General features: G+C 39.6%; 1 long non-coding RNA gene across 1 annotated transcript; it reads left to right on the top strand.

Moving 5' to 3' along the window:
* The first annotated feature begins 2,138 nt into the window (after window positions 1-2,138).
* On the top strand, window positions 2,139-18,444 carry LOC122672977. Its single transcript, XR_006334554.1, has 3 exons — window positions 2,139-2,427; window positions 10,319-10,321; window positions 18,428-18,444. It is a non-coding gene; the product is annotated as an uncharacterized LOC122672977 (long non-coding RNA).
* The last annotated feature ends 365 nt before the right edge of the window (window positions 18,445-18,809 follow it).

Below are 18,809 nucleotides of genomic sequence, written 5' to 3'. Positions count from 1 at the left end.
ATCTACACACTGAAGTTTGAGAAGTGCTGTGTTACAGGTCCAAATAGTTTGAAGTAGAAAAGGACAGATGTTCTTTTCACATCTAACCCTGGGAAATAAGGGTGTGTTTTCCCTGAAATTCCCAGCTAGATTCCATTTATCTAGTTGGAATCATCTCTTTAACTCCATAGCAATACACTTGAAGAATTTGCTCTGAGGTTTGTTTTGCAGATGGCAGAGGTTGTCCTCTGTTATCTGTTCTCTTCTTTCCAGCAACCTGGAATTTCAGTGGGACTTGTGACCACCCTGAATATACCCTACATTTTCCCAACTTCCCTGGAAGCAGAGCCTGCCCGTGTGGCTCAGATATAGCCACTGTAATGTAAGGAGAAGTGCTCTATATAGTTCCTGGGACATATTCTCAAAAAGAGGGGATGTATACTTTCTTTCCTCTTTCCTCCATCCAAATGAAGCAGAGTAAAGGAGATAAATATCCAAGTAGGACTCAGTGATATAGAAACAAAACAATAGACAAAATTAATGAAAATCTGATTTTTGAGAAGATTGAAAACATTGACAAACTTCTAGACAGACTGATCAAGTAAAGAAGAAAAGACACAAATTATTAATGCCAGGAATGAGATGAGTGACTGCCGGGAGCCAACACACGAGACCCTACCCATGACAAGGTCACGAGGAGAAAGCCTGACAGGCAAGGCGGATCAGGTTTTCAGGGGTTTCAAAAAGCTGCCCCTGGTGCTCACCTTAAAGATGATATCTTTCTGATGCCTGCCTCAATAGACTACTCCCTAATTTCTGTGACACAGGCAGAAGGCCTTCCCAGATCTCTTCCCAAATAAGAATCAACTTAGAACTTTAATCAATAAGTTTCCCAGGTGGTGGTATTTTATGAGATTATCCAGGGTGAAAGGAGTGTTTTAATTTAAACCCCTTTGCTGGTAGTTTGTTAGCCAAATGCATTTATGCCCTTGGTACTAATATGCATGATTGCTTATAATATCCTAATCATAAAATAGCGTAAAGAACCTGATTATATAAAAACCCTAATAGACTTAGAGCCTTTTTGAGGGGTGAAGGAGTCCTATTAGAAAACATAAGAAAAATTATTCTATAGGTGGTTATTGGGTTGACGTTTGCTTGCTGTGTTTTGCTTGCTGTGTTTTTGCTTTTAATGTGCTAAGGTTGTGTTATAGAAACCATTGTTAATATAGTTAAAGATCTAGAGAAATAAGAACTTAGCCCTATACAGAGTGAAGTAAGCCAGAAAGATAAAGAACATTACAGCATACTAACACATATATATGGAATTTAGAAAGATGGTAATAATGACCCTATATGCCAAACAGAAAAAGAGACACAGATGTACAGAACAGACTTTTGGACTCTGTGGGAGAAGGCGAGGGTGGGATATTTCGAGAGAACAGCGTCGAAACATGTATATTATCTAGGGTGAAACAGATCACCAGCCCAGGCTGGATGCATGAGACAAGTGCTCGGGCCTGCTGCATTGGGAAGACCCAGAGGGATTGGGTGGAGAGGGAGGTGGGATGGTGGAACGGGATGGGGAACACATGTAACTCCATGGCTGATTCATGTCAATGTATGACAAAACCCACTACAATATTGTAAAGTAATTAGCCTCCAACTAATAAAAATAAATGGAAAAAAAAAAAAAAGAACTTATCCCTAGTGTGGTAACAATGAGATGGTTGTTAATTGTCAGCCAAGAGTGCCAGGCAGAAGCTGCTTCACCAAAGTCGCAGAGTCAGTGTGGGGTAAACTTCTTAGATAAATGCAACTGACAACTTTTGCAGAAGGATTAATTTTTGTATTAACAAGGATATAATTCTACTCTGTACTATTGCCCTATGAGACTGCTACCTTTCAGTTAAGGTCACCATAGAAACGGAAAATAGGTTTACATTCACCTTACCTGCATAAAATGAGCCCAGGTGGGATGCATGAGACAAGTGCTCGAACCTGGTGCACTGGGAAGACCCAGAGGAATCGGGTGGAGAGGGAGGGGGGAGGGAGGATCGGGATGGGGAATACGTGTAAATCTATTGCTGATTCATGTCAATGTATGACAAAACCCACTGAAAAAAATAAAGAAATAAATTTAAAAAAAAAATGTTAATAGCCCCAAGGCCAGAAGATCATGTGCTAAGAATTACTATAGAATTAGAAAGCAAAAAACATCCTGCTTTTCCTAAAAAACAAAATGATGTAATACTAATCCTGTGTAAGCATGAGTAAGTATCTTGTACCTTGAAAATGTTCTGAGAAAGGGTATAAAACCTGTTGTCAAAAAGTAAAACACAGACTTGGCCCTATCAAGGCTGGTCTCACGTGTCTTCTCTCTCTCTCTCGCCGATGCCATTCATCCTGAGGGTACCCCCGGATCCTGCCAAGGCTGGACCCTGGCAAGTGACAACTACAGATGGTAAAAGGATAACAAGGGAATGATATAAATAATGCCAATAAATTCAACAACTTAAGTGAAATGGGCAAATTCCTAAGGGATAGCAACTCTAGACATAGCCCTGACTCACTGAAGAAAAGCTATATAACCAGAGTAACCCTATATTTATTGAAAAAATTGAATTTGTAATTAAAAACCATCTCATAAAGAAAACGTCAAGCTGCTATGGTCTGAATGTTTGTGTCCCTCCAAAACTTGTATGTTGAAGCCTAGCCCCTGAGGTGATGATATGAAGAGATGGGGGCCTTTGGGGTGATTAGATCATGAGGTGGAGCCCTCACGAGTGGGATTAGTGCCCTTATAAAAGTAGTCTGAGAAAGCTCCCTTGCTTCTTCCACCAGGTGAGGATAAAAGGAGAAGTCAGCACTCTGCACCAGGAAGAGGTGCCTCACCTGAACGTGACCATGAGGACAACTCAGTCTTGAACTTCCAGACTCCAGAACTATGAGACAGAAATTTCTGTTGGTTATAAGCCACCTAATCTATGTCATTTTGTTATAGAAGCCTGAACAGACTAAGATACAAGCCCCAGTAGCATTACTGGTGAATTTTTTAAAAAGCATTTAAGGGAAAAATAATAACAATACTATACAAACTCTTCCCCAAAAATTGCAGAGGAAGAATAAGCAATACTTTCTAACTCATTCTACAAGGCCAGCGTCACCCTGATCCTGACACCATCCAAGGTAATACAAGAAAAGAAAACTGCAGATCAGTATCCTTCATGAATGTAGGCACAAAAATTCTAATATTTTAACAAGTTGAATCCAACAATATATTAAAAGGATAACACAACATGACCAAGTGGGCTTTATTCTAGGAATCCAGAGTCATTCTTAACATTTGAAAATCAGTTTTCCGTGGTAAAGAAAACTGATTTTACCTGGTGGTTCAGGGTTAAGAATCTGCCTGCCAATGCAGAAGACACGGATTTGATCCCTGATCCAGGAATACCCAACGTGCAGTGGGCCAACTAAGTCCTCAGCGGCAACTACTGAAATCTGAGGACTCCAGAGCCCGTGCTCTGCAATAAGAGAAGACGTCTCACTGAGAAATCCACACTCCACAACCGGAGAGTAGCCCCTGCTCGCTGCAACTAGAGAAAGCCCGCGAGCAGCAAGTGCCCAGTGCAACCAAATAGAAACATAAATAAATCTTTAAAAAAAAAAAGTCAGTTATTCTTAATATACTTCACTGTACTAGCTAAAAAAGCAAAAATAAATCATATGATCACCTCAACAGATGGAGAAAAAGTATTTGACAAAACCCAGTATTCATTTCTTATAAAAAGTCTCAGCAAATTAAGAGTAAAAGGGCACTTCCGTCGAATACAGGGCATCTGCCAAAAACCTGCCTGATATCAGTAAATGGTGAAAGATTGAATATTTTCCCCCCTAAGATCAGGAATAGGACAGGGATGTCTCACCACTTTTATTTAACATTGTACTAGGGGTATACAATTGGACAAGAAAAACAAATAAACTTCATCCAGACTAGAAAAGAACAAGTAAAACTGTCTTTATTTTTAAACATGTGCATCTACCAGAGCATTCCATCAGAAAATCAGATGGAGTTTGAAAAAAGAAGCAAACAAAAAACTACTAGAACCAAGAATTTGGCCATTTCTTTAAAAGTTAAACATAAATCTACAATATGATCTAGCTATTCTACTCCTAGATATTTAACCCCCTAGAAGGGAATATTTATCCATACAAAGATTGTACATAAATGTTCACAGTTGCTTTGTTTTGTAATAGCCCAAAACGGGAAACTACCTCCATCAGTGGTTAAATGGATAAGAAAGAATAATATATTTACCTAGTAGAATAATACTCAGCAATAAAAAGGAACGAACTATTGAACTATTGACACATGCAATATGGATGAATCTCAAAATAATTTTTCTGAGTAAAAACCAGACAAAAAGAGTACTAAATATTGTATGATCCCACATGTATTTTAAAAGTCTACATTTTTAGAATGGAATTGTAGAAAGGTGATCAAAAGGTACAAACTTTCAGTTAGAAGATAAATAATTACCAAGGATGTAATATATAGCATGACTATAGTTAACATTGCTCTGTGATATATAGAAAAGCTTTTAAGAAAGTAAATCTTAAGAGCTCTCATTTCATCAAAGTAAAAAATCTGTTTCTTTTTTGATTTCTCTTTTTATTGTAATAGATGTATGTGGAATGATGATGTTAACTAAACTTAAAGAGTTAATCATTTCATAATATATGTAAATGAAACCATTACACTGTACACCTTGATGAAATAAAATTTAGATTTTAAGACAGGACAAAATTATATAAAAATTAAATATAAAATTCTCTCCAGGTGTTCATTTGTGCCTCCTCCCTCCCTCATGTGCAGGGTGTATCTGTACTTCACATTAACCAGGGAGAGCCTGCTCAACTGTAAAGATCATTTTTTTTTTTTAACTTTCTTCAATTCCTTAAAGAATAGTGTTCTTTCCCAGCTCTGTGGAGGATCATGGTGACTTGCTGCTTGTTTTATAGGTGCTTACCTGGACTATATATCCTTGGTGAACTTCATATAAAATATCAGAATGTCATTTTTTATTGGAATATAATTGCTTTACAATATTGTGTTAGTCTCTGCTGTACAATGAAGTGAATCAGCAAAATGTACACATACAGCTCCTCCCTCTGGGGCCTCCCTCCATCCTCAGCAAGTCATTTTGACGTGTGATCCTTTGTCTGGAAAATGCATTCATCACCTAACAGGAGGAACAGTTCTCAGGGCTTTCCGAGACTCTACTTTCCAGGTTACAATCCTCAGTTCAGTTCAAATAAAATTCCATTTCTTCCTCTTAACTTGATAGTTAATTTAATTTTCATCGACAGCCTTAAATTTATACAGTGATGTAGTTCAACTCCAAATCATTAGATGGTGGAGGGAGTCTAGAAAATGCAGTCTAATTTATGGGCAAAAGCACATCATTGGTTGCTTGGGGTTGAAGAGTGGGTGGGGAGGGCCAGGAGGGTCTTTTAAACATTCAGGTGAAAATTAAATTAAATTAAAAAACAAACACTGGCGCGAACTATGGAAAAGTCCTAGAGGACATTCAGAGATGTGATTAGAGGTAATGCCATTCAAGAAAAAGGTTTGTCTTTCTCAGCATTTTCTTATCCTAACATGTTTATTAAGGAGGATGCTAAAAGCTAAGGCAATTATAGTAATAATAATGATGGGTGTGTTTGTTACAAGCAGATAATTTGTAGACAAAATGGAAAATGAAAAATGAAGTCTCTCCTTCATGAGTTTCTTCCTAAAATAAAATTCTGCCTTATTAAAGTGGAAGCACAGATTTTGGAAAGTAAACTAGTAATCTTTACTTTTTTGGGAGAAATATCAATAACCTCAGATATGGAGATGATACCACCCTTATGGCAGAAAGTGAAGAAGAACTAAAGAGCCTCTTGATGACAGTGAAAGAGGAGAGTGAAAAAGTTGGCTTAAAGCTCAACATTCAGAAAACAAAGATCATGGCATCCAGTCCCACCACTTCATGGCAAATAGATGGGGAAACAGTGGAAACAGTAGCTGACTTTATTTTTTTGGGCTCCAAAATCACTGCAGATGGTGATTGTGGCCATGAAATTAAAAGATGCTTACTCCTTGGAAGGAAAGTTATGACCAACCTAGACAGCATATTGAAAAGCAGAGACATTAGTTTGCCAACAAAGGTCCATCTAGTCAAGGCTATGGTTTTTCCAGTGGTCATGTATGGATGTGAGAGTTGGACTATAAAGAAAGCTGAGCACCAAAGAATTGATGCTTTTGAACTGTGGTGTTGGAGAAGACTCCTGAGAGTCCCTTGGACTGCGAGGAGATCCAACCAGTCCATCCTAAAGGAGATCAGTCCTGGGTGTTCATTGGAAGGACTAATGTTGAAGCTGAAACTCCAGTACTTTGGCCACCTCATGAGAAGAACTGACTCATTGGAAAAGACCCTGATGCTGGGAAAGATTGAGGGCAGGAGGAGAAGGGGACGACAGAGGATGAGGTGGTTGGATGGTATCACCAACACAATGGACATGGGTTTGGGTGGACTGCGGGAGTTGGTGATGGACAGGGAGGCCTGGCGTGCTATGGTTCATGGGGTGGCAAAGAGCCGGACACAACTGAGCGACTGAACTGAACTGAACTAAATCTTTGCTTTGTGGTATATGTATCTTCTAGGAGATGCTTAATAAAAACAAGGACTTCCCTGGTGGTCTGTGCTTCCACTGCGGGAAGCATGGGTTTGATTCCTGGTCAGGGAACTAAGATGCCTACCTAAAGCTGTGTGGTGTGGCCAAAAATTAAAAAAATAATTTTTTTTGATAAATGTTTTAAATTAAAAAAATAGGAAGATAATTCTTGTAAATTCCTTGTAATTATAATGCATCTTAATGAAAAGTTAGAACTTGAACATTCAAATATTTTAAGTATCTATTTCAAAAGACAGATGTGATTAGGCTATCTGTGTCTAATGGTGCTTATTGAGGTTGGTTCCTACTCTCTCACAAACACTGCATGATAGAGCCTTATCCTTCTTGATGGTCACATTTTAAAGGAAGGGCTCCCTTTGAGAAAGACATTCCTGGGTTATAGAAGATACATATACTTCTCAAAGGCATGGGAGGAAGGACTTATAATTGCAAGTTTTCTAAAGTAAATACTCTAAGAAAAGGGCGATCAGGGGCTCATCAGGTCTCGGCTGGAACAAATAGTAAGTTTGTCTGGCAGCCTGAGTTTTCCCAAGCAGGAAATTAGAGGGGCTGGGTCAACCCAGGGACACAGCTGCAGGCCACTAGGGCCATGTTAGAGTTTGGTCATGTCCCTTTGTGTTGGGAAGTGGATGGAGTCTTTCGTGCTGAGAGTTTTGCAATTCCCAATCCCAATGTCAGTTATACACTTTAATTGTGTACAGTGTACTGTCTGCCAGTTATACCTCAATATGACTGCCTTAAAAAAGAAAGCACCATTATAAATCACCTCTACTTCAATGAAAAGAAAGGAAAATAAAGAAGTCTTCTTGTTGACTGAGATCTCAGATGGAAGAGGGAACCAGAAATTCAGCGTCTTTCTTCCTTTTTTTATTTTTTGAAAATTTTTGGCTGCACTGTGTCTTTGTTGCCATGCCCAGGCTTTCTCTAATTTTGGTGTGTGAGCTTCTTTTGATGGGGGCTTTTCTTATTGTAGTGTATAGGCTCTAGGTATTCGGGCTTCAGTAGTTGTGGCACATGAGCTCAACAGTTGTGGCACATGGACTTAGCTACTTTGAGATATGTGGAATCTTCCTGGACCAGGGATTGAACCTGTGACCCCCTGCATTGGCAGGTGGTCTCATCCATTGCAACACCAGGGAAGTCTCAGCCTCTCTCTTGATAAAGAGTTTCTTGGCTTTGGGACCAGATGCGACCACAGCATGGTATTAAACAATATGTTGCTCAGACACAACCTTTTCTAACATTCTCAGAAATAACTTAGTGTCTTTTGCAAAACCAATAGCCCCAGGATCCAAACCTTGGTTTAAACTGATCTGACGGACAATTTGATTTTTTTTTTTGCTTACCAAAATGCAAAATTTGCAATATTTCCTGATAATTTGCTCTGGAAAGTTAGCATAAACTGTACTTTAAGAAGTAGCATAAGTGCTTTTGAATTTTATTTTTTGAATCATTCACGTGAATCACACATTAAATATGTATACAGTGAAAAGTACCCCATGTTGCTCTTCATCCAACCAGCTCCCAACCTGCAAGAAGGTAATAACTGTCATTTGTTTTTTGTATATCCTTCTAGGGTCTTTTATGCACATGCTTTATTCTATTTTGTACCATTGATCACTTTGTCTACCATTATGCCGATATCATGATGTTCTAAACAGTATAGCTTTATAATATTTCTTGAAATCATGTACTGTTAGTTTCTTCTTTACCAGACTTGTTTTGGCTCTTCCAGGATCCTTGCATCTCCATTTGAATTTTAGAATCAATTTAGAATTAGGAAAAAAGCATGCTGAGATTTGGATTGGAATTGCATTGAATAAATACACACACACACTCTTTCTTCTCTATACACCAAATGAAGAATGGTACTCATAAGAGTCTTAGAAATTATTTTAAGTTAAATTCAAAAGATAGCAAAAGATAATACATTCATACTATACCAAACTCCAAATACAGCGAAAAGTATGTCCTATCACCCTCTCCCTCACCCCAACTCCTAGTTATAGTTTTTGTCCCTAAAGGAACTCTCTGTTACCAGTTTCTTGGGAATGTTTCTGTGTTTATTCTCGTCATATCTGCATCCTCTTCATCCTTATCCCCCACCCCTTCAGCACAAATGGGAACACAGCAAACACACTGTCCTGCTCCCCACTTTTATCCGTGTCCAGAGTGTTCTGGGCTTGTTCCCTGCCAGCACATACGGCTCTGCTCCATTCTTTTTAGTGGCTGCATAGTCCTGAGCTCAGAGCTTCAAAGTCACGCATTTATGTGATTCATCCTTCGTTTGCTTAGCTCTGGAGTTTGTGGCGACATTGGCCAGGTTATCAGCTCAGTGTCACTTTTCTATTACACGCCATCTTCTTGTTGACTCGTGCGTCAAGAGATCATGAATTTACTGAGGGCAGGAACTCCAATCTCCATTGCTGTCTCCCCCACCACGGCAATGTTCTGAATTGCAGATACAAAGATCACAGCACAAGGCTGACATCCAACCAGCGTCAGCTCTGCAGAAGTGAGCAACAAGTACTCAGCAAGAATCAACATCCTTTCAACCAGTGAGAAGCTGGTGTCTCATGGACAAACTCTGCATACTCGAAAGGCTGATCTGAGGTCTGTGCTAACACCCCTCTGTTTGGGGTTCATTTACACGGGGTGTTTGTCTTCTAGAATTTCCTCATAGCATCCTTTAGAAAGGAATTTGGAAGTTGTGGAAAAATCGCTATGGGCAGCCACCAAAGGGCAAAAAGTCAGCTGTAGTTATTCACGGTCTTTTTAACAATCAAGTCATGACTACGCTGGGGCTGGGGAGGAGAGAAAATAGGTTTGTGTGAAGCATTTTCTATAGCAGAGCTCAATTGACCTGACACAGAGGGCTAGGTCACTTCTCCCCTTGAGCCCTTTCTTGGGGAGTGTGTGCCTTTGTTGGGAGCCAGCTGGGCCCCCAAACACTGGCAGTGTCCTTTTGGGCAGAGTGATGGAGCAGCTGCCCATTCATAAAGAAAACTGGCTCTTTCCATGACAACCAATGTTAACTTGACTCTGTTGAGATATCTGAGTGGCCCGTGGGTCTCCTGGTCTGGCTGTAATCATGCCTGTGGCTTTTGACTGAAACAGACACAACTTGGGTCAGCTTCCCACTGGAGTTGGGACCCTGGAAGCTAAGGAACCTCTGACTGAGGCAGGGTAGTTTTATAAGTCTCTTTTAAAATGATTTTGAAACTGATACTGTGTGTGTCTGTAAGATCTGTGCTGTGCTTATTTGCTCAGTTGTGTCCAACTCTTTGCCACCCCATAGACAGTAGCCCACCAGGCTCCTATGTCCAGGAGAATTCTCCAGGCGAGAATACTAGAGTGGGTTGCCATCCTCTCCTCCAGGGGATCGTCCCAACCCAGGGAGCGAACCCAGGTTTCCAACATTGCAGGCTGATTCTTTACTGACTGAGCCACCAAGGAAGCCCAGGAATACTCAGATGGGTAGCCTATCCCTTCTCCAGGGGATCTTCCCAACCCAGGAATTGAACCTGGGTCTCTTGCCTTGCAGGAGGATTCTTTACCAGCTGAGATCTAGCCTGGAGCAAAGAGCTGAGTTCAGTCTGTGACTTACTTTCTTGGTGGTAAGCTTTATATGTTGTTTAGCTCTTGCCTTTATTTTATTACTTTATTAAGTAGCTGTCACAAGAACAGGGACCATTTCCTTCATATTTGGAGTCTTGTTTTTACTTGATACCTCTATACACGTGTCCACTTAGAGATAAGAGCTTTGAGAATTATAAAGTATGGACCGTTTTTTGCCCTTCAGACAACACTGACATATTTCAACATTGGTAATCAGTGAAATTTGACAATATTCTTTTCAGTAGTCATCACAATATCTACAATATTTATAAATTCATAAACATAAATGGAAGTCACGACAATTTATTGACAGTGTCCTATAAATCATTAATGCACAGTGAATGTAAAATGAATTATTAGCATTCGTGAACAGTACTTGAACCTGTTGAATTTTTCATGACATTCAACATTCAGCCCCCTACACATAGAGGAGAGCAGTTTTGCTGTAGAAGATTTTGCTCTAGCTGAGGATTCAGGCTACTAAAGAATTTCAGTTTAGGCCTAGCGGATCCACCTCTTCTTGGTTATTGTTAAAGTCCACAAGATTCTGTTTCCTTGATATGCTAGACATTTGTCTTGCTAAAGCTCCATCAAGGGGACCCAAGAGAAACTCCCTGGTAATAAAACTACAACTTCTTCATGGTAATGATGAAGAGAGGATGCTTACAATGAGGCAGGCATTGGGAGATGGCCCTAGTGTGAAGTTAATGACAAGGGTGACAAGTCACAGCAAATTTATGGAACTTGTATGCACTTACTTAGTGCTGTGGGCTGAATTGAGTCCCCCTCCAACTTCATGAAGCTCTAACCCCCACTGAAGGAAGTCAAGAGATACCTGAACTAACAGGCAAGTTTGGTCTTGGAGTACAAAATGAAGCAGGGAAAAAGCTAACAGAGTTTTGCCAAGGTAACGCACTGGTCATAGCAAATGCCCTCTTCCAAAAACACAAGAGATGACTCTACGCTGAACATTAGCAGATGGTCAAAACCAAAATCAGATTGATTATATCCCTTGCAGCTGAAAATGGATAAACTCTCTACAGACAGCAAAAATAAGATCAGGAGATGACCGTGGCTCACATCATGAGTTCCTTATTGCAAAATTCAGACTTAAATTGAAGAAAGTAGGAAAAACCACTAAGCCATTCAGGTGTGACCTAAATCAAATCCCTTATGATGACATAGTGGAAGTGACATGTAGATTCAAGAGATTAGATCTGATAGAGTGCCTGAAAAACTACAGACAGAGGTTTGTAACATTGAATAGGAGGTTGTGATCAAAACCATCTTCAAGAAAAAGAAATGCAAAAAGGCAAAACGATTGTCTGAGAAGGCCTTACAAATAGCTGAGAAAAGCAGAGAAGTGAAACGGCAAAGAAGAAAAGGAAAGATATATCCATCTGAATGCAAAGTTCCAAAGAACAGCAAGGAGGGATAAGACAGCCTTGTTAAGTGAACAATGCAAAGAAACAGAGGAAAACAACAGAATGGGAAAGACTAGAGATCTCTTCAAGAAAATTAGAGATACCAAGGGAAGATTTCATGCAAAGATGGGCACAATTAAGGACAGAAACGGTATGGACCTAACAGAAGCAGAAGATATTAAGAAGAGGTGGCAAGAATACACAGAAGAACTGTACAAAACAGATCTTCATGACCCAGATAACCACGATGCTGTGTTCACTCACTTAGAGCTGGACATCCAGAAGTGTGAAGTCAAGTGGGTCTTAGGAAGCATCACTACGAACAAAGCTAGAGGAGGTGATGGAATTCCAGTTGAGCTATTTCAAATCCTACAAGATGATGTTGTGAAAGTGCTGCATTCAATATGCCAGCAAATTTGAAAAACTTTGCAGTGGCCACAGGACCGGAAAAGGTCAGTTTTCATTCCAATGTCAGAGAAGGGCAATGACAAAGAATGTTCAAATTACCACACAATTGCACTCATTTCACATGCTAGCAAGATAATACTCAAAATCCTTCAAGCTTGGCTTCAACAGTACATCAACTGAGAACTTCCAAATGTGCAAGCTGTATTTAGAAGAGGCAGAGGAACCAGAGATCAAATTGCCAACACCCACTGGATCATAGAAAAAGCAAGAGTATTCCAGAAAAGCATCTACTTCTTCACTGACTATGCTAAAGCCTCTGACTGTGTGGATCATAACAAACTCGAAAATTCTTAAAGAGATGGGAACACCAGACCAACTTATCTGCCTCTTGAGAAATCTATATGCAGGTCAAGAAGCAACAGAACTGTACATGGAACAACAGACTGGTTAAAAAATGGGAAAGGAATATGTCAAGGCTGTCTATTGTCACCCTGTTTATTTAACTCTATGCAGAGTACAGCATGTGAAATGCCAGGCTGGATGAACCTCAAGCTGGAATTACGATTGCTGGGGAAAATATCGACGACCTCAGATATGCAGATGACACCATCCAAAAGTGAAAAAGAACTAAAGAGCCTCTTGATGAAGGTGAAAGAAGAAAGTGAAAAAACTGGCTTGAAACTCAACATTCAAAAAACTAAGGGACTGTTTGTCCTTGTTTAGTGATTTATGAGCACTCTTTATACTAAGGAAATTAGGAAATGTCATATATGTTGCAAATATATTTTCTGAACTTGCATTTTTTTTCCCTCAGCTCTGAAAAGGTTTTAATTTTCACTTAATCACACCTATCAGTTGTTTTATTTACCTGCTGTAGTCTTTAAAAGATCTTCTCTCCAAGATTATAAACATATCCTTAATGTCTATTTTTATCCCTTTTGGGGTTTGAGGTTTTACACTTGAATCATTGATACATCTCAGTAGTATGTGATGCATTCTCTAATTTTCTAATGAGATGCACAAAGTCCAAAATGTATTAAAGAAAAATCTGCCTCAAAGTAACTCACAGTTCTGTGTATAAATGAATTTCTGGCTTGTAATATGAAAAAAAATGTAAAAAAATCAGTGACCCTTTTCTTGAAAAGTTATTATAAAGTAACATCTTTAAAAAAAATTTTATTTATGTGTTTATTTTTGGCTACACTGGGTCTTCATTGCTGAATCGGGGCTTTCTCCAGTTGTGGCAAGCAGGGGCTACCTTTCAATGCAGTGTTCAGGCTTTTCATAGTTGCAGTTTCATGGTATGGCAGAAACTCTAGGTCCCGGGCTCAGGAGTCCTGGTACACAGACTTGGTTGCTCTGCAACATGTGGGATCTTCCCGGACCAGGGATTGAAAGTATGCCCCCTGCATTGGCAGGCAGATTCTTAACCACTGGATCACCAGTAAAGTCCTAAAGTAATGCTTTTTTAAAAAATGAAAATGTATTCGCATGAACACTTTTCTATACACTTTACAATATAAAAAATTGAAAACAAACCATGTCTAGTAATAATTATAAATGGTGTTTTAATTCAAAATATTTCCTTTAAAATTTTAATTGTCAAGACTATATAGAAACATTAAAAATACGTATAAAAAATACATATGCATTATGGTAAAGAAAACACGATATTGTTGTGTTTGTCCAATGATTGTTGTTGTTGTTTAGTCGCTAACTCATGTCCAACTCTTTGTGACCCCACATACTGTAGCCCACCCGACTCCTCTGTCCACGGAATTTCCCTGGCAGGAATACTGCAGTGGGTTGCCATTTCTTTCTCCAAGGGAATCTTCCAGACCCAGGGGTTGAACCCGTGGCTCCTGCATTGGTAAGAGGATTTTTTACCACTGATCCACTAGGGAAGCCCTACCCAGTTATTAGATGATATATATAAAGTAACATGGAAAAATGAAAATGAGCAGAAAGTTTTCCTGAAAGTTTTGTGGGTTTTTTCCCCTGTTTTTGATTCACATTATTGTTATAATATTTATTGATGTAATAAATTTTAAAAAATCTCATCATATTTCTAATATTATAAATATCTGTAAACCATGACTGGATGAAAAGTTAAAAATGCTTTCTGGGTGACTGAGAAAAAAATTAGAGATAACCACAATGAGATCTTAGCTTAGAAAAAAAATGATAATGATGGTAGGGCTATTTGAGGCAAACAAAATCGCAATGATTTTAAGCAGAGTAAAATAAAAATACTAAATATTTAAAAATCTCATAAATCTGGAAAAAAACAACAAAGTTGCCACTGTGTATGTATGCTTAGCTGTGCCCGACTCCTCGGACTGTAGCCAGCCAGGCTCCTCTGTCCGTGGGATTTTCCAGGCAAGAGTACTGGACTGAGTTACCCTCCAGCGGATCTTCCTGACCCAGGGATCAAACGGCATCTCTTGCGTCTCCTGTATTGGCAAGCAGATTTTTTTTTTACCACTGAGCCACCTGGGAACCCTGAAGTTGTCACTACCTGTATTCAATCTGGAAAATAGCCACAGAGATAGTGAAAAAATATTGTAGAGTTTATGTTACTGTCCTTAACTGGGAAACTTAGGAGCCATGGATTTTGATAGCATAAAAGTCATGGCTTTTTTTCCTGTAGAAGCCAATAGATATTTTTTTACAGTCTCCAAAAAAACTTAATGAGTTGTTTTGTTCTGGTCTTAATAGACTAATAGACTGTTTTTTGGTAACAGTTTTAAGTTTACAGGAAAATGGAGTGTTAACTACAGAGAGTTTCTATAAACCTCCCCATTCCCAGTTCCTTATCATTAATGCCTTGTGTTCATGTAGTTCATTTGTTTTAATTGATGTGCCAGTATTGATACAGTATTATCAACTAAAGGTCATTGGTGTCATTGGAGTTCATTGCTGGTGTTCTATAGTTCTTGAGTTTTGACAAATGTATAATGACATCCACTGTTATATTATTCAGAGTAGTTTCACTGCCCTAAAAATCCTCCATGCTCTGCCAATTCATTCTTCCCTCCCACTCCCTTCTCCAACCCCAAAGACAGACTGCCTGCCTGTAATTCTGTCTCTTGATGTGTCCATGACCCAGATTTGGCCACATAGACAAGGAAATCCCACCTGAGGGAGTGAGAAAATGAGACAGAAGGATACTGGGTTTCTAAATGATTACATGAGAAAGGCTGTCCCACTAACCAGGTCCACTCACTATGGGACAATTGTGTGAGAGAGGAATACACCTCTCTCCTTGAGATGTTGAACTTGGGATCTTTTTTGGCACAAAGAGCCAAGTTGGTCTGAACAATACAGGATATTCACATATTTATTGTTGTTGCTGTTTAGTTGCTAAGTCACATCCAACTCTTTGTGATCTATGAACTGCAGCATGCCAGGCTTCCCTGTCCTTCACTATCTCCTAGAGTTCACTCAAACTCACGTCCATTGAATTGGTGAAGCCAAGCAACCATCTAATGCTGTCATCTGCTTCTCCTCCTGCTCTCAATCTTTCCCAGCCTTAGGGTCTTTTCCAACGAGTCAGCTCTTTACCTTAGGTGGCCTAAGTGTTAGAGCTTCAGGTTCAGCATCAGTCCTTCCAATGAATATTCAGGGTTGATTTCCTTTAGGATTGACTGGTTTGATCTCCTTGCTGTCCAAGGGACTCTCAAGAGTCTTCTCCTAGCACCACAGTTCAAAAGCATCAATTCTTCAGCACTCAGCCTTCTTTATGGTCCAACTCACATCCATATATGACTACTGGACAAATCATAGCTTTAACTATACGGACTTGTTGGCAAAGTGATATCTCTGCTTTCTAATATACTATCTAGGTTTGTCATAGCTTTTTATCCAAGGAGCAAGAGTCTTTTAATTTCGTGGTTGTAGTCACTGTCCACAATGATTTTGGAGCCCAAGAAAAGAAAATCTGTCACTGCTTCCACTTTTTCCCCATCTATTTGCCATGAAGTTACGGGAATGGATGCCACTGCTTTGAATGTTGAGTTTTAAGTCAGGTTTTTCACTCTTCTCTTTCACCCGCATGAAGAGGCTCTTTATTTCCTCTTTGTTTTCTGCCATTAGAGTGCTATCATCTGCATATCTGAGGTTCTTGATATTTATACTGGCAATCTTAATTCCAGCTTGTAATTCATCCAGCCCAGCATCTCGCATGATGTACTCTGCATATAAGTTAAATAATATATATTCATATGATGTATAAATATGTTATATATATATATATATATATATATATATGTCCTGCATTGTGTTCCAACAACACAAGAGAAGACTCTACACATGGACATCACCAGATGGCCAACACTGAAATCAGATTGATTATATTCTTTGTAGCCAAAGATGGAGAAGCTCTATACAGTCAGCAAAAAGACTGGGAGCTGACTGTGGCTCAGATCATTAACCCTTATTGCCAAATTCAGACTTAAACTGAAGAAAGTAGGGGAAACCACTAGATCACTCAGGAATGACCTAAATCAAACCCCTTATGATTATACAGTGGAGGTGACAAATAGATTTAAGGGACTAGATCTGATAGACAAAGTGCCTGATGAACTGTGGATGAAGTTTGTGACATTGTACAGGAGACAGGGATCAAGACCATCCCCAAGAAAAAGAAATGCACAAAAGCAAAATGACTGTCTGAGGAGGGCTTACAAATAGCTGTGAAAAGAAGAGAAGCAAAAAGCAAAAGAGAAAAGGAAAGATATTCCCATTTGAATGGAGAGTTCCAAAGAATAGCAAGGAGAGATAAGAAAGCCTTCCTCAGTGATCAATGCAAAGAAATAGAGGAAAACAATAGAATGGGAAAGACTAGAGATCTCTTCAAGAAAATTAGAGATACCAAGGGAATATTTCGTGCAAAGATGGGCTCAGTAAAGGACAGAAATGGTATGGATGTAACAGAAGCAGAAGAAATTAAGAAGAGGTGGCAAGAATACACAGAACTATACAAAACATATCTTCATGACCCAGATAATCATGATGGTGCAATCACTCACCTAGAGCCAGACATCCTGGAATGTGAAGTCAAGTGGGCCTTAGGAAGCATCACTACAAACAAAGCTAGTGGAGGTGATGGAATTCCAGTTGAGCTATTTCAGATCCTGAAAGATGATGCTGTGAAAGGGCTTCACTCAATATGTCAGCAAATTTGAAAAACTCAGCAGTGGCCACAGAACTGGAAAAGGTCAGTTTTCATCCCAATTCCTAAGAAAGGCAATCCCAAAGAATGCTGAAACTCACACAATTGCACTCATCTCACACGCTAGTAAAGTAATGCTCAAAATTCTCCAAGCCAGGCTTCAGCAATATGTGAACCGTGAACTTCCAGATGTTCAAGCTGGTTTTAGAAAAGGCAGAGAAACCAGAGCTCAAATTGCCAACATCCGTGGCATCATTGAAAAAGCAAGAGAGTGCGAGAAAAACATCTATTCCTGCTTTATTGACTGTGCCAAAGCCTTCAACTGTGTGGATCACAATAAACTGTGGAAAATTCTTAAAGAGATGGGAATACCAGACCACCTGACCTGCCTCTTGAGAAACCTGTATGCAGGTCAGGAAGCAACAGTTAGAACTGGACATGGAACAACAGACTGGTTCCAAATAGGAAAAGGAGTACGTCAAGGCTGTATATTGTCACCCTGCTTATTTAACTTATATGCAGAGTACATCATAAGCAAAGGTGGACTGGAGGAAGCACAAGCTGGTATCAAGATTGCCGGGAGAAATATCAATAACCTCTGATATGCAGATGACTCCACCCTTATGGAAGAAAGTGAAGAAGGACTAAAGAGCCGCTTGATGAAAGTGAAAGAGGAGAGTGAAAAAGTTGGCTTAAAGCTCAACACTCAGAAAACTAAGATCATGGCATCTGGTCCCATTACTTCATGGCAAATAGATGGGGAAACAGTGGAAACAGTGGCTAACTTTATTTTTTGGGGGCTCCAAAATCACTACAGATGGTGATTGCAGCCATGAAATTAAAAGACCCTTACTCTTTGGCAGGAAAGTTATGACCAATCTAGACAGCATATTAAAAAGCCAGAAACATTACTTTGCCAACCAAGGTCCGTCTAATCAAGGCTATGGTTTTTCCAGTAGTCATGTATGGATTTGGACTAAGTATGGAGTTGGACTATGAAAAAAGCTGAGCACCAAAGTCTTGATGCTTTTGAACTGTGGCATTGGAGAAGACTCTTGAGAGTCCCTTGAACTGCAAAGAGACCCAACCAGTCCATCCTAAAGGAGATCAGTCCTGAATGCTCACTGGAAGGACTGATGTTGAAGCTGAAACTCCAATACTTTGGCCACCTCATGTGAAGAGCTAAATCATTTGAAAAAATCCTGATGCTGGGCAAGATTGAAGGCTGGAGGAGAAAGGGACAACAGAGGATGAGATGGTTGGATGGTACCACAGACTCAATGGTCATGAGTTTGGGTAAACTCAGGGAGTTGGTGATGGACAGGGAGGCCTGGCATGCTGCAGTCCATAGGGTTCCAAAGAGTTGGACATGACTGAGGGACTGAACTGAACTGATAGTGTGTGTATAGCTCACCCATATTGTGTGTGTGCACGTGGGTCTCACCTTCTGTTTACTTTACCAG

The sequence above is a fragment of the Cervus elaphus genome, chromosome 16 (assembly GCF_910594005.1).
Source record: "Cervus elaphus chromosome 16, mCerEla1.1, whole genome shotgun sequence".
Lineage (NCBI taxonomy): Eukaryota > Metazoa > Chordata > Mammalia > Artiodactyla > Cervidae > Cervus > Cervus elaphus.
The sequence above is the reverse complement of the archived record's forward strand: the minus strand, read 5'-3'. Positions and strand labels throughout refer to the sequence as shown.